Source organism: Natator depressus, chromosome 3, assembly GCF_965152275.1.
Source record: "Natator depressus isolate rNatDep1 chromosome 3, rNatDep2.hap1, whole genome shotgun sequence".
NCBI lineage: Eukaryota > Metazoa > Chordata > Testudines > Cheloniidae > Natator > Natator depressus.
Genome location: NC_134236.1, coordinates 91,450,076 through 91,466,832, shown reverse-complemented (window position 1 = coordinate 91,466,832; position 16,757 = coordinate 91,450,076). Strand labels below are relative to the sequence as shown.

General features: G+C 42.6%; 1 protein-coding gene across 2 annotated transcripts in view; it reads right to left on the bottom strand.

Moving 5' to 3' along the window:
• Positions 1-16,757, bottom strand: part of SLC35F1 (solute carrier family 35 member F1) — a 375,908-nt gene that overhangs the window by 76,479 nt on the left and 282,672 nt on the right. The window lies entirely within an intron of this gene.

The window sequence follows — 16,757 nt, the reverse complement described above, 5'->3', positions numbered from 1 at the left end:
GTAATTGGGAGGATATAAGTGGAAAGAACTGGAAGCAAGGGGGAGCTTAGAAGGTGAAACTGGGCTGAGGAGTGAAGGCTGTGGGGAAAGCACCTCTTGCTGTAATCTGGCAGTACATTATTATACTTTGCAAGGAAGAAATAAATACACACACGATGAGCAGGGTAATAACTGGGTGTGTGTTTGTGACAATGAGACCACGTGAACTGGCCAGACAGTGAAGTAGCAACCAAGGGGCCCTGTGACACGTTGGGGCTTATCTGGGATCATTAACCCTCTCAGCTGAGAGAAGGAGACTTGAGGGGTGACCTGTGCAAAGGCAGGAGATCCGGGCACAGTGGATGAGATGCTGTGCTGGCTAGTGGAACAACAAAAGGAGATGCAGAAAACACAGCTGGCGGAGAGGCAAATACTTCTATTGTATTTACTGGTAGTAAATACTGGCAGGCAAAGCAGCAACAAATGTTACAAGAATTCATCAAGGAGCAGACCCAGGTACACCAACAGCTCCTGCAGAGGCTGGTGAGTTCCATTCAGGGGACTGGAAATCTAACAGTGAGCCTGAGGCTATGTAAGATGGTTTCAGGGGATAGCCCCATTGCCTTTTTACTAACCTTTGAGTGGGTGGCCACTAGCACTGGATGGGACAAGGGTGCATGGGCACTTCGAGTAGCCTCCTATCTGGCCGGTGAGGCTCAGGTGGTCTATATGCCCTGAGTGAGCACCAGGCCAAGGATTATGATACACTGAGGGCCACTATTTTACATAGGGTGGACCTGTCCACAGAGAAATACCACCAAAAATTCAGAGCAGCCAGATAGAACAGCGGGATACATCACAGAGCCTTTGCACAGAAGCTGTCAGACTGGGCCACTTGATGGTTACAGCCAGATAGATAGGACACTGAGTCCCTAATGGACTCTGTTATTCTGTAACAGTTTACACAGAGTTTCCCTGAGATTACAAGGGTCTACATAGATATTAAGGTCAGAAGGGACCATTATGATCATCTAGTGTGACCTCCTGCACAATGCAGGCCACAGAATCTCACCCAGCCACTCCTGCAATAAACCTCTCACCTATGTCTGAGCTTACTGAAGTCCTCAAATCCTAGTTTAAAGACTTCAAGGAGCAGAGAATCCTCCAGCAAGTGAACCATGCCCCATGCTACAGAGGAAGGAGAAAAACCGCCAGGACCTCTTCCAATCTGCCCTGGGGGAAAATTCCTTCCCGACCCCAAATAAGGAGATCAGCTGAACCCTGAGCATATGGGCAAGATTCACCAGCCAGATACCCAGGAAAGAATTCTCTGTAGTAATTCAGATCCCACCCCATCTAATATCCCATCACAGGCCATTGGGCCTATTTACCATGAATATTTAAAGATCAATTAATTACCAAAATCATGTTATCCCATCGTACCATCTCCTCCATAAACTTATTGAGTTTAATCTAGGTTTGGAGGCATCAGCCAGAATCATTAGAGGCAGAGGTAACATTAACAGGAGTATGTGGAGGCACACTTTCCATGGAAAGAGCTCCATACCCCTATGACCACGGACAGGGGAAAGAAGGTTGAAGAACCTCATGCAGTGAAGCTCAGGAAACGGATACAAGGGGCAAACAAGGGTGCCCCAGATGCCCACACACCAGCTTGCTATCAGTGCAGGGGCAAAGGGCATGTGAAGAGAGACTGCCCCTTCATGGACTGCAGGTTTTCAGAGTTCTGTGGGTGGACAGGTGTAAAAGGGGGATGAGGGGGGCTCGGATAAGGATGATCCCCGTCAAAGTTGACCAAAAAATGACAATGGCATTGTAGATCCAGCGGCAGCATGTTCCCTCATACAGAGCAACCTGGTTAGGCTGCAGAGGTGACAAGAGGGGGCAAAAGAAACTATGCACACATGGGGGGGGGGGGGAAGAGCACTTATCCAGCGGTGGCTATCCCCTTGGCAGTAGAAGGAAAGTTTAGATGGCCGTGCGTAGGGATAGTAAAGTCATTGCCTGACTTGGTAATGTTAGGAACAGACCAGCCCTCATTCCCTTTATGTAAAAAGGGTAGACAATGGGGGAAAGGAATCCCAACTGGTGGGTTTAAGAGTAGCAGCCGTGTTGGTCTGTATCAGCAAAAAGAACGAGGAGTACTTGTGGCACTTTAGAGACTAACACATTTATTTGAACATAAGCTTTCATGGGCTAAAACCCACTTCGTGGATGCATGCAGTGGAAAATACCTACATATGTAAGTACCTACTGTATTTTCCACTGCATGCATCCGATGAAGTGGGTTTTAGCCCACAAAAGCTTATGCTCAAATAAATTTTAGTCTCTAAGGTGCCACAAGTACTCCTCGCTCTTTTAACCACATATGTGTTTGTGACTGAGACCACCTGAACTGGCCAGGCAGTGAAGAACGCTGGATAGCAACCGAGGTGCTCTTTGACAGGCACCACTAAGTCCTAATTAAGAAATGAAGTGATTTTTGACAAAGTGTGCTTAAAATGTTGTGTTGGGTTTTGTTAGCAGCTATTTAATTCAAACATTCTGTAAGCAGGTGTAAGAAAATGTATTCTTATTAATGACTCAACAACTCCACTTCTAAGGATGCAGTCAGCTCCCAATCCACTTTTCTGGACCTACAACAGAAACAGGGAAGGTAAGACATTGTGACATTTCCAGATAAGACAAAGCAGAAAAAAATTGGTTGCTTATTTGCAGGGGGGATGTTTCATGCGCTCTGTTCACTATAAACAAACAAAAAGAGGCACAAATCTACTTTGTTCCTATGCATGTTGCCTTTAGAATGAAAATCTAGAATTTCATTGTACAAATATATTTAGATTGTATGACCTTGGATGGGGGCCCATCTGTTTTTTGGTCTGTGTTTGTACAGCACCTACCACTATTGACCCCTGGGGGTCCTAGGCACAAATAATAATAATTTGAAAACCAGAAGATGCAAAGTCTAGTTTAATAAGAGCAACATTTTCAAAGAATCCATGGGACATGCAGTGGTGCTTGTGGGGATGTACTTGTGTGAGAGCACAGAATAATGCCTACTTTTGCACGCTCTTGGGTGGAGGTGTGGGACCATCTATTTTTGTTCTGTGTTTGTCTAGAGTACTATTACTACAGAACTGAGTCCCCTTAAGAAGGATGAGTTTAGGGCCTATACTCCCCCACACACATTTTCATAAGTGATTTACCTACAGTTTTGCAGTGTTTCCCTTACACATACTCTGAAGCCTATATGCAGAAGTTCTCTTAGTGTATGAAAGCTGCACTCTTGCCACTGTTGGCTCCAATTCAACAAGTAGGCTGCTTTGTAAGAGAAATGATTTTTACATCACAAAGAAAGATTTATCCCCAGGAGATTACAAAATTAAGAGGTCTTATCTGTGCAATGCCTATCAGAACCACACATGCACATGTAGAATCCTTCTCACATTCATTTCCACAGCTGCAGAGGAGTCTTTGACAAAAAACAGATTTAATTCTTTGTGCATGGATTTGGTATCTGGGTAGAATAATGGATCTGATAGGCTTCAGAGTTTAAACATATTGCCCTTCCTCTTCTCATCTGCCATAGCCATCCAATTTATTTCACTGCAATCTGGATAACAGCTTGCTATTTAAGTGAACGTCACCAGAAGCCCTATGCTCCCCTTCCGCTATACATCATGGAATACAGCAAAAGGGACCTCAATGCACAGAATAGTGTTGCTTGGAGTACGGCTACATAATGATGTTTCTCCCCTGCCCCACCTGCTGCATGGGAGCGGAGCATCATGTAGATGAGAGAGTGGCCACAGGAGATGGGGGTTGGAACCAGGATCATCCAGTCAAAATGGCAGGTTTCTTTAGATGGCAATCTCAGTCATAGTCACTACCCTGAGCGATAGTACCCTTTCTCTCAATGGTTTTCACGTATTTCAGAGGGTTTGGACACATACCTGTCTGGGGATTTAGCCAATAATAGAATAACATCTGTGTTAGCTAAGCTGCCATTCCAGCTGGTGGGGAGATAAGGGAGGGACTGTGTAGCAGCTATGTGGAACTTCACCTCCATATTATAACCTGAACTCTAAAAGAGCTGAGTCATTCCTGTGTATTCCTGTGGCTATCATACACGGAAAAAAATTCTGGCCTGGTTCCTGCCAGCCCACTGGACCCAATGGGATGATGCAGCAGGCTTGTGGCTCTTCAAATACTGCACAGCTATGGAGGTCTGTGGTCTTATTCTGAGAGGGTTTTTTAATATATATGGCCCCATGATGCTTGTTTACTCCTTCATAGTTATTTGTATTATTGATGGGTCAACAACAACTGCTGTTTGTTTTATTGGACTAAAGATAACACACTGTCACCAAATTATTCATGGTCATAGAGGAAAAAGTCATCTCCTTACAGGGCTGTTCTGTTCTTGCTTTTCAAAACACTCAAGTGTATTCTGTTTAATGTATTCATGACTATTTTATTCTGTTCTGCTTTCATTATGTACCACACTTTCTTTAAGCCTTTTAGGAGAGCACAGAACTTCTCAACTTGTTTTCTCCAACACCAGTACTTATTCAACTCTCTCTCACATTTCACTTGCTTGCTGCCTCCACTAAAGAACCAAGGTAGACTAAGGTTGAACTTTTGTGTGTGGCCTTTCTCAGTTACAGGGAGACACCTCTCTAAACACACACTTGTTATGTATTCTTGTAGTCATTATTGTATGCCACTTCTGTGGAAGAATCTGGCCACCTATGTGGCATGAGAAGGTATTGAAGAAATGAATTATCCAAAATGGACTATAAGAAAGGTTGTAGGCCAAATCCTTTTTAGACTGTTAGGACAGAAAAGTGCTTGTAGTGCACTTAAAAAAATAGAACACATATCTTGATTGGGACTTCTGGCAGTTACAGTAATATTGGTATTAAATAACCAGATAGCAGCAGCCTCCCCCCTGCATATGTTCATCATGAGGAAGCACCTCTCGGGAAACAAGGGGTGGCCTTCTACTACCTTCTATCCTCGGTAGTCATGTATACCTGTGTAGCATGATTGTAAAATGCTCCCTTTCTGACTGGTATGTGTATCCACTTTGCCCAGGTATGACTATGAAAGGAGCAAGGAAATGGATAATCGTGGCCTGAGAGATGAAGGCACGTGTGGATGGACATGGCAACAAGCAATGGCATAAACATATGCTAGAGTGCAACATATTGTAATTCACACCACCCCCTGGAGACCTCCAAGTGCAGTCGCACAAACACCACTCAAATGTGGATGTGCAACAATGGACTAACTGTATGTATGAAGTGCCAGACATATTTCCAGTCAATCAGTGATAGCGTGGCTTTACTCAACAACTAGCCCATTTGACAGTAACTTCAGATGAGTGTGTGTGTGTGTATATATACACACACTAGTCACATTGGTTTGCAACAATTTTGTTGAGTGGAATATAAATAGTTCATTATTTGAACCTCATAACAAGCCAACTCATAAGTTAGGACACATCTCGACTGGCATAGTACTTGTATATTCATACAGTGGTACACTTTCTCTTCTTCCTAACGCCAGCTTTCAGTAGCACTGCTGGTTGAACTAGCACATGAGTGCAGTCAATCACACCAAGAAGGTTGGGGAATTATGCATACTGATAGAGTCTAGCTTTTACAAAGTTATGCTCCTTGTACAACATGGGAAATCTAATTAAATGCTCAGTGTGGATTAGCTTAATTTTATTACAGTGGTAAAGGCAGCTTGGTACTAGGGACTGGTGTACACCTAGCCTACCTCTACCCACCTACAGCAAGAATTCCTGTAACTGGTACAGTGATACATGGCTTCCCTTGCCTGTAGAAGGTCTTGCTATCTGCCTAAATCTTGTCTGCAGGATGGGTGCAAGCAGATCACAAAGAGCTATTCAGATTCATCTTCCAGTCCTGAAGTAGTCAATACACTAAGTATCTGTCATCTCCAAAAACCTACAATGTGTTCTGTAAATTCTCACAATTAACGTGATACTGCAGCTGTACCATGTCATCTTGCACAGGGGGCACAAGGATATAAAATATTTCCCATACCCACTACAAGAATCAAGAAAGCATGAGTCTTAACATACTGGGACACCTAGAAGTAGAACCCTTACAATGGTAAAGCACATTTATACCTTCCTTTTTCCACCTAGTCTTCGTGAGACCTAAAAATAGGGGGCTACAAATAAGCAGTGATACTAGCAGTGAGCAACCTTATTACGAAGAAAAAAAATCTTTAGTTAAAAGAAATTTGCAGAATGCCTCCTTGTTGTTTATCATATCATGCTTTCTGTTTCTCAACAGGAATTAACCACAGTATCCTTTCCATAATACTGATGATTTCTCACTCACTTAGAAATACACACTCTTGTATCAACAGAAAATACAGCACCATTACAAAATCTATTTGACTGACAACTGCAGGAGAAAGCCCTATGATATGGTACTGTAGATGTAAGAGGGGGAATGGTCCCGCTATTGTGGGGAACTTTCCTGGCTTCTGCACTACCCCCGTGAGGTGGGATAGCGAAAGGATCTGAATCCTCGCTCCCACTTCCTTTACTCAGAGGCCTCCCTGCCTGTGAGGCCTCCCCTTCCATGTCTGGCAGAGTCCTCGTAACCCCAACAAGGCTGGGCCCAGGTTTCCGGGGGGGCTCGACCCCCAACCCTGCTGCGGTCACCTAGGACAGGGGCTAGGGTGTCCCCACTCCAGGATATTCTCTCTGTACTGGGCACTTCTCTGACCCTCTGATTATTACATACAATTTAAAGCAAATGCAAGTTATTTAATCAACAATTAATTAAAAAAAGAATAAGGAAAAATGGGAAAGGTGAAAGGAAAACACATCACCCTGCTTTGTGGCAGGAAACATCACAAACAGTGTCTCTGGAACATCAGGGCAGTTCACAGTCTGTTCCTTGTAGGTCCCAGGCCTCCTTCTCAGGCCCTGGCTGTGCTGCAGGGATGCTGCGGGTTGGACACTTGCTTGGGTGGTGGCCATACACCTCCAGGATTTGGGTGGTGAGACCCTTCTTCCCAGCGTCAGCCCCCCATTGGGTTAAGATTCCCCCTCCCAGTCTGGCCTGCAAGGACCCTTGGCTGGGGGTGTCTTTCTGCGCTGGGCCCTTTGTCCAGGGTCCCCCCTTGGCTGGCCCCAGTTGCTCACCACACCTGGCTCTGTGGCTGCCGCTCTGCTCCTAGCACAGGATCTGCTCTCCCTGGGCTGCTTCTGTGACTCTGCTCCCAACTCTGACCTGCTTCCTGGGATGCTTTTCTGGCCTTTCTGTATCCGGCACAGCTCTGCTCCCCAGCTCAGCTTGGGCCCCTGCTTTCTCCTTAGCTCCGCCCTGCTCTGTCTGACTCAGGCAATTCCAGCTCACACGGAGGAGGGGACCCCCCGGCCTCCTGACTCCCTGATTAGCCTGCCCACCCTGCCAATCAGGCTGACCTGGAGCATTGGCCTCTCCCCATTGTTCCTGGGGACTGTCAGTCTCAGGGTCCTGATTTCCCATCAACCCTTCCCCTTTTAGTACTGGGAGCTAGCCAACCAAAACACCCCCATGGAATGTTAATAAGGGGGAAACAGTCCCCTCACATAGAGTTAGAGTAGTAAGGAGCTCACATCATGCAACGAAGATGAAGGAAAGCACAGGTCCGCTACTTAGCAGGGAAGAAGAGCTAATAACAGATGACACCAAGAAGGCTGAGGTGTTTAATGTATATTTTGCTTCAGTCTTCACTAAAAAAGTTAATTGTGACCACATGCTTAACACAATATTAACAAGGGAGAAATAATGTTAACGAATATTTAAATACGTTAGATGTATTCAAGTTGTCAGGACCTGATTAAATTCACCATAGGCTACTTAAGGAACTAGCTTTGTAAACACCTAGAGGATAGCAGTGATAAGCAATAACCAACAGATTTCTCAAGAATAAATCATGTCAAACCAACCTAATTTCCTTCTTTGCCTCATAGGTAGTAGTTATCAATGTTTCACTGTCAAATTAGGAGGAGGTAACTTGTGTAGTTCTGCAGGAGTCTGTCCTGCATCAGGTACTATTCAATATTTTCATTAATGACTTGGATAATGGAGAGTATGCTTATAAAATTTTCAGATGACACCAAGTTGGGAGGGGATTAAAGTATTTTGAAGGCCAGAATTAGAATTCAAAATGACCTTGACAAATTGGATGAACAAGGTAGAATTCAATAAGACAAGTGCAAAGTATTACATTTTAAAACGAAAAAAATTAAAGGCACAGCTACAAAATAGGGACTAACTGGCTACATGGTAATACTGCTGAAAAGGATCTGGGGATCTTAGTGAATCACAAATTGAATATGAGTCAACAATGTGATGCAGTTGCTAAAAAAGGCTAATATTCTGTGGTGTATTAACAAGAGTGTCATATGTAAGACATGGGAGGTAATTGTCCTGCTCTACTTGACCCTGGTGAGGCATCACCTGGAATACTGTGTCCAGATCTGGACATCACACTTCAGGAATGATGTGGACAAATTGGAGAGAGAGTCCAGAAGAGAACATTAATTATCAAAGGTTTAGAAAACCTGACCTATGAGGAAAAGTTAAAAAAACTGGGCATGTTTAGTCTTGAGAAAAGACGACCTGTAAACAGTCTTCAAATATGTTAACGGTTGTTATAAAGAGTACAGTGAGTGATCAATTGTTCTCTATGTCCACTGAAGGTCGCATAGCTGGGACAGAGGGACGCTCAGGCATAGTCTGTATAACTATTACACCCCTCTGCTTCCTGCACATCAGCTTAACTCTTTGCTAAAGCACAGGTCAGAATTCTGTCCTTTCAGAAAACAATACACAAAGTTAAATCTTGGCTATTGTATGTAAATACCTGATAAACAGATGTTAATAGTTCCCAGTCAATTTCAGAGACAGAAAACCATACACTTTCTTTGTAAAAACAAACAATTAATGCACACAGAACACATTGTAAAAAGTATAAAACATTGTAAGTAGTACTGGGAATACTATGAATAAACACAGTAAATCTTCTGGTGTTCCTTATACAGACTTTCCCTCCTTTTGTTTCTGTTATAAGTATTCAAATATGAGGTTTCAATATAACATTTTCTGTACTCTAGCACATGCATCAAAACACATTCCCCTCTCATCCTCTCTGAGATGACTTTCAGTCTTTACAGTCTGACTGTAGAATGCAGTGGGTGTCACCTGGACTCTTCAGAGCTTGTAAAATGGCAGCATCTCAAGTTATGTCTACATTGTAGCTGGGAGTGAGCCTCACAGCTAGGTAGACAGACTCCTGCTAGCTTGGCTCAAGCTAGTACTAAAAATAGCACTGTGGATATTACGGCTCTGGTGGAGACTTGGGCTATCCACCCAAGCTCAGACCCAGGGGTTGGGTGCCCAAGCTGCAGCAACATCTATACTGCTATTTTTAGTGTATTAGCTCAAGACAAACTAGCAGGAGTCTTTCTACCTGGGCTGGGAGGCTCACCCCCAGCTGCAGTATAGACAGACCCTTCAGAACCCTGTCAGCAAACAAACAGTCTGGGACCCTCCACAACTAGCAGCTTTCCAGTCCTTGGGTTAATAGTTGACTGGTCCTCTCTGTAGCTGGTGAAATAGAAACCTGTAGCCTGTATCCAGAGTGGTACAGGGAATGGGACCCAGCCCTCACAGCCGAAACTAATCTTGGTTCTGAATCAATCAGTTGCTGACTGGGTCCACAAGGCTCTTCTGAACTCTACTTATAACCTTCGCCACCCCTTGCTCTCTGATTTGCTCAGTGCTTAAAATATCTAGTAACTACCACACTCTGTTCTGTAAGTTTCTGTGTCTTTTTGAGTTGCCCTGTTCTGCTCTTTGCACATGTGTGAAGACAGTATCCAGCCAAGATCTACGTCTCCTCCCCTGAAGAAATAAAATCAAATGCTGCAGTATAAAGCATGTGGGTTTATATTAGGACAAGAAGTAATTAGCCTAATCTGCAGCAAGGGAGGTTTAGGTTATAGTTAGAAAATTTTTTCTAACATCTAAGGATGGTTAAGCTCTGGAATAGGCTTCCAAGGGAGGTTGTGGAATCCCCAATAATGGAGATTTTTAAGAACAGTTTAGACGAAAGCCTGTCATCAGGGATGGTCTAGGTTTATTTGGTCCTGCCTAAGCGAGGGGGATGAACTAGATATGTCGACATCCCTTTCAGTCCTACTTTTCTATCATTCTGTGTGCACTTTAATATTAAAAGAGTAGAGATCAATCATCTGATGAGGTAGTCAGGCATTATTTAGTGAATTATAAGCATAGAAAACCATTACAGGCTCCCCTTTTAAGCATTTAGCATCACCAACAAAGACTTTACTGTTTAACTATCCATCAGGTTTCAGAGTAGCAGCCGTGTTAGTCTGTAACCGCAAAAAGAACAGGAGTACTTGTGGCACCTTAGAGACTAACAAATTTACTAGAGCATAAGCTTTTGTGGGCTATAGCCCACTTCATCGGATGCATAGAATGGAACATATAGTAATATATATATATATATACACACACACATACAGATAAGTTGGAAGTTACCATACAAACTGTGAGAGGCTAATTAGTTAAGATGAGCTATTATCAGCAGGAGAAAAAAACTTTTGTAGTGATAATCAAGATGGCCATTTAGACAGTTGACAAGAAGGTGTGAGGATACTTAACTTAAGGAAATAGATTTTACTGTTTAACCATCCATCAGTTTGCTCAGTAGAACATTTTCTTATGGTCACTAATGTGTCCAATTCAGTCACTGCAGAGATTTCATAATTCTTTCATCATTTCACTCAATAGTCACACCTGTGAATTTATCCTCATCTGCTTACCCATCTATATCATGGTCAAAGCCTGGAATTAGATCAGTCGTGCACCAATTACTCAGCACATGAAAAACAGAGTCAGTGCACCTTCCCTCAACATGCAGCTGCTAAAAGTGACTGATATTAAGTAGACTAAACAAAAGGGACAGAGCATTTTCATTATTTTATAAGGCTGATAGTTATGTTGGTATGTCTAGCTCTGAGCACCACTTCAATACAATGCCTAAGGAAACTGAAACCCAATCTAGATGATCCAATAGATTCCACCCTACCCATTCCAGTAAAGCAGGGTGCACTGTGTTTACACAAGCCAACTCATCAACAGAGCAGAGTCTCAGGCAGAGTGAAGCTACATAATGCAGGATCAGGCAGTCAAAAACTAAGGATGCTGTTGACCTCTCACAGAGGAGGCATAATCTCAATTTCAGTGCTGAGGAATCAAACATCATGGTAGACACAGTGCTGGAGAATTCTGAAATCCTGTTTGCCAAGGACAATAAAGCAGCCCCACAGGCTGTGAGATGAGCTGAAAAGTGAACTATTAGGAATGCAGTAGAGACCATTCCCATAGATCACTGTGTGACATTCAACATCACTGCAGGAAAAAAAGCTTCCTGATATGAAGAAAAACTAGGTGGCAATTATATGGCTGCAAAAGCCCAGATGATGAACCTCCATGTGAATTGATGCTCCCTTGATGGAAGGAGATGGCAACAGATGTTGATCACAGTACTATCCAGGGGAAAGCCCAAGGAACTGAAATCCCATCTAAGAAGTATTAAGGTGCAGTTGTATGTTCAGTGTGTGTTCATGTTCTTGTATCTGCTATAGAAAACCTCACCAATACTTTTAAAACATCTCATTGTGTTTCTCTGTTGCCTTGCACCCTGTGAATGCAAACTGGGTGTAAAACTATTGGGTCTGAATGGCAGAGATTGACACCTGCTTTGCACATTTGTGAACAATTACACAAGGTGCAAGTCAGAGGAGACTCAAGCCTTCTGTGGTCATTTAGTGACATGGCCAATACTACACCAGGCTGCCCCACATCACTTTGCATCCTTAAGAGTAGATTTTTAACGTGAAATGTCCACTTACTGTAAAGGCTCAGCACCTTCAACCAACTTTTATTACCACTGACAAGTACTTCAATGTGCATACAAACCACATTTATGGAGGGAAGCTCAGTTGGATCAATGTCTGCTTGGAAGTCCATTCAAACAATACCAGCAGCACAATCCTGACCTGTATCAGTGGCTGAATAAATGATTGTGGTTAGCACTTCTATAATTTTCACTCTCACCCCTCAAACTACTTAAAGTACCTGGGTATTTATCTCAGTAGCAGTATGAGTAGTGAGTGGGTTTTCAGTTCTAAGCATCTGCTTAGGCTTTTGTGTCTCTCAACTTGGATTCAGTGTGAAAGTCACTGTGCTAAAATGGAATCTGATCATTGCACTGCTCATCTGTGCTGTGGTCAGAAGCCATCTGGATAAGTAAATATTACTGGAGCCATACTCCATCCACACCATCACTATTCTGCTCACGCCTTCTCATCTCCCTGGCATCTAGGAACACCATACATTCACCAATTTAAGCCCCAATGCAATGACATGTATATTATCTCAATGATGGGACTGTGTTTCTCTCCACCTGTCAAGTGTGGCACTTAGTTTAGGCAAAAGCTAAAAGCCAGAGTATGTTCTTCTGTGAACTAATGAGATTAACAGAACTCCCAACATGATATAAACTACCTAGAGAGCAACAGGGGAGGTGATTGTAAACCAATTACAGCCACAGACAGACTTATGGGAGAGTCAATACATTCTTTCCCTGCATGCAATTACATTATTCTGTTTTTTTTTCTTTCCCTGTCCCACAGCCTTTTTGTGGAATGCCCTAGTGGTCCTTCCATGGCTTTGACACATCCCCCCCTCCCCCAAAATTGCTTAACCACAGCCCCCTTTCTACATGAAGCAGTAGCTGTCCTGTTCCACATACGCTTCTTCGGCAACTTTACCTTGGGAACATGCAGAATTAGCACTTCCTGATACTTTGCTTCTGAGTAAATTCTGAGTCCCCTCACTTTCTACACTACATTTTACTTGGAATGATCTGGTCCTTAGTTATGAGTTTAATAATTACTTTATTCCATTTTGAGGTACATAAGGGTTTCTTTGAAGGCAGGAATAAGTAACAAATTGTTCTTAGTTCAAGAAAAGGGACCCACCAGTTCTGAACCTCATGTTGTGACAGCACATGATTGTAGTGCTATCATAACCTCCTCTTCTATTTTTCTGTCCCTTGTTACACCTTGGTCTGTTTTATGTAACTGATGTGGAATTTGTAATACTTATGCATAAAAACATACAAAACCTCCCACAGGATATGAAATATTACCTCAGATGGAATGTCTTAGTGTGGTTAATTACCTGAAAGGCCTTGATCTCAAACAAAGATACATGTATGATATTTACCTTGCTCCCATCCCCCCTCATGGAGTCTATGCCAGTGAAACAGGGAAAAAAACTGTATTGGACTAGAGAGGGAGTCCATGATGGGTAAGTAGGCTCTCAGCAAATCAGTGTTAGAAGTGGAGTAGTCCCTGCCACCCTGAGCAGCCCACTTATGCACTGGAAGTGATATACAAATGGCCTGCTAACATGTTATTTTATTTATTATTACTAGTACAGTTTCAATTTATATGCATGGTGATACACGTATTCCAAGTGGAGGTAACTTGCATGGAGGGACTTCAGAACACCAGTAGGTAAAGTCCAGCATAGTTAGACAGTTTACTTCACCCATGAGGTGACCAGTCATTCTCCTTACACAGTTACAAACTCAGGGCATGTAACATTCCTGACTTCAGACTGAAGGAGATAAAAGTCAGACCATTAGCTATAAACTTCACTACCTCAGTTGCCTACCCCAGTGCAATACAAGATGCAAACAGTGTCCACTCACAAGTACTGAGTTACAAAACAACTAGGTAAGTCCATGGTTGCCATTGTGGCCATAAGATCTTTGGAAAACACTGAGAAACTATCATCCACAAGGATGCTGAACTGACATAAAATAAGAAACCCAGGTAAGGATCAGATTGGGGAAAAATGTGGTGGCACTATTTCAAGCTCCACCCACAAATATGAGCTTGTCTGCATGGGGAGTTATTCTGGAATAGCTGTTCCTGATAATCTACACATGAAAATTAATCTGGACTAAGGTAGGGGATGCATTTAAAGCAGATTAAATATTCTTAATTCTACGTGTAGACACTTTTCTGTATTTGTTTAATCCACTTCCAAAATGGACTACAATAATTCAGAATAAGGCACTCTTACATACATACAAATGTATGGAATAAGAGCAGAGACTGAATCGGGAATAGTTAATCTGCTTTAAAATTCACACCCTACCTTATTTCAGATTAAATTTTCATGTGTAGACAAACCCTAACCTTCATGTAAATCATCAATGCTGCTCACAGTAGATTATGCAAGTACCCAAAATATGATCACACAAAGAAAGAAGTAGGGGGACTGCTAAACACTGAGGATGGGATGGAGATTAACGATAATCTAGACATGGCCCAACACCTAAAGAAATAATTTGCCTCAGTTTTTAATAGGGATAATGAGGATCGTAGGGGTAGTGGCAGGGTGGGCAATGGAAATGAGGATATAGAAATAGAAATGATCACATCAGAGGAAATCAAACACAAACAGTTTAATGGGACTAAATCAGGGGGCCTGGATAATCTCCATCCAAGAATATTAAAGGAACTAACACATTAAATTGCAAACCCAGAACAGCAAGGATTTTTAATGAATCTGTAAACTCAGGGGTCATACCCTGTAACTGGAGAATTGCTAAAATAGCTCCCATTTTAAAGAAAGGGGGGAAAAGTGACCCGGGAAACTACAGGCCTGTTAGTTTGACCTCAATTGTATGCAAGGTCTTGGAACAAATTTTGAAAGAGAAAGTTAAAGGCTTAAAGGTAAATGGTAGTTGGGATAAAATACAACATGGTTTTACAAAAGGTAGATTGTGCCAGACTAACCTGATCTCCTTCGTTGAGAAGATCATAGAATCATAGAATCACAGACTTTAAGGTCAGAAGGGACCATTATGATTGTCTAGAATGACCTCCTGCACACTGCAGGCCTCAGAATCTCATCCACCCACTCCTGTAACAAACCCCTAACCTATGTCTGAGCTATTCAAGTCCTCAAATCGTGGTTTAAAGACTTCAAGGTGCAGAGAATCCTTCAGCAAGTGATCCATGCCCCACGCTGCAGAGGAAGGCGAAAAACTCCCAGGGCCTCTGCCAATCTGCCCTGGAGGAAAATTCCTTCCTGACCCCAAATATGGCAATCAGCTAAACCCTGAGCGTGTGGGCAAGACTCACCAGCCAGACACCCAGGAAAGAATTCTCTGTAGTAACTCAGATCCCACCCCATCTAACATCCCATCACAGGCCATTGGGCATATTTACCACTAATAGTCAAAGATCAATTAATTGCCAAAATTAGGCTTTCCCATCATACCATCCCCTCTATAAACGTATTAAGCTTAGTCTTGAAGCCAGATATGTCTTTTGCCCCCACTGGTCCCCTTGGAAGGCTGCTCCAGAACTTCACTCCTCTGATGGTTAGAAACCTTCATCTAATTTCAAGTCTAAACTTCCTGATGGCCAGTTTATATCCATTTGTTCTTGTGTCCACACTGGTACTGAGCTTAAATAATTCCTCTCCCTCCCTGGTGTTTATCCCTCTGATATATTTATAGAGAGCAATCATATCTCCCCCCAGCCTTCCTTTGGTTAGGCTAAACAAGCCAAGCTCTTTGAGTCTCCTTTCATAAGACAGGTTTTCCATTCCTCGGATCATCCTAGTAGCCCTTCTCTGTACCTGTTCCAGTTTGAATTTATCCTTCTTAAACATGGGAGACCAGAACTGCACACAGTATTCCAGGTGAGGTCCTCACCAGTGCCCTGTTTAACAATACTAACACCTCCTTATCTCTACTGGAAATACCTCGCCTGATGCATCCCAAGACCGAACTAGCTTTTTTCACAGCCATATCACATTGGTGGCTCATAGTCATCCTGTGATCAACCAATACTCCGAGGTCCTTCTCCTCCTCTGTTACTTCCAAGTGATGCGTCCCCATCTTATAACAAAAATTCTTGTTATTAATCCCTAAATGCATGACCTTGCACTTTTCACTATTAAATTTCATCCTATTAAATTTCATCCTATCAAGATAACTGATTTTGTAGAAAGGAAATGCATAGATCTAATCTATCTGGATTTCAGTAAGGCATTTGATACAGTTCCACATGGGAAATTATTAGTTATATTGAAGAAGATGGGGCTTAATATGAGAATTGAAAAATAGATAAGGAACTGGCTAAAGGGGAGACTACAACAGATCATAATGAAAGGTGAACTGTCAGGCTGGAGGGAGGTTACTGATGAAGTTCCTCAGGGATTGGTCTTGGGACCAATCTTATTTAACATTTTTATTAAACACCTTGGCATAAAAAGTGGAAGTGTGCTAATAAAATTTGTGGATGACACAAAGTTGGGAGGTATACCAATATGGAGGAGGACTGGAATATCATACAAGATGATTTGGATGACCTTGTAAACTGGAGTAATAGAAATGGGATGAAATTTAATAGTGCAAAGTGCAAGATCATGCACTTAAAGACTAACAACAAGAATTTTTGCTATAAGTTGGGGATGTGTCAGTTGGAGGTGACAGAGGAGGAGAAAGACCTGGATGTATTGGCTGATCACAGGATGACTATGAGCTGCCAATGTGATGTGGCTGTAAAAAAGGCTAACACAGTCCTAGGATGCATCAGG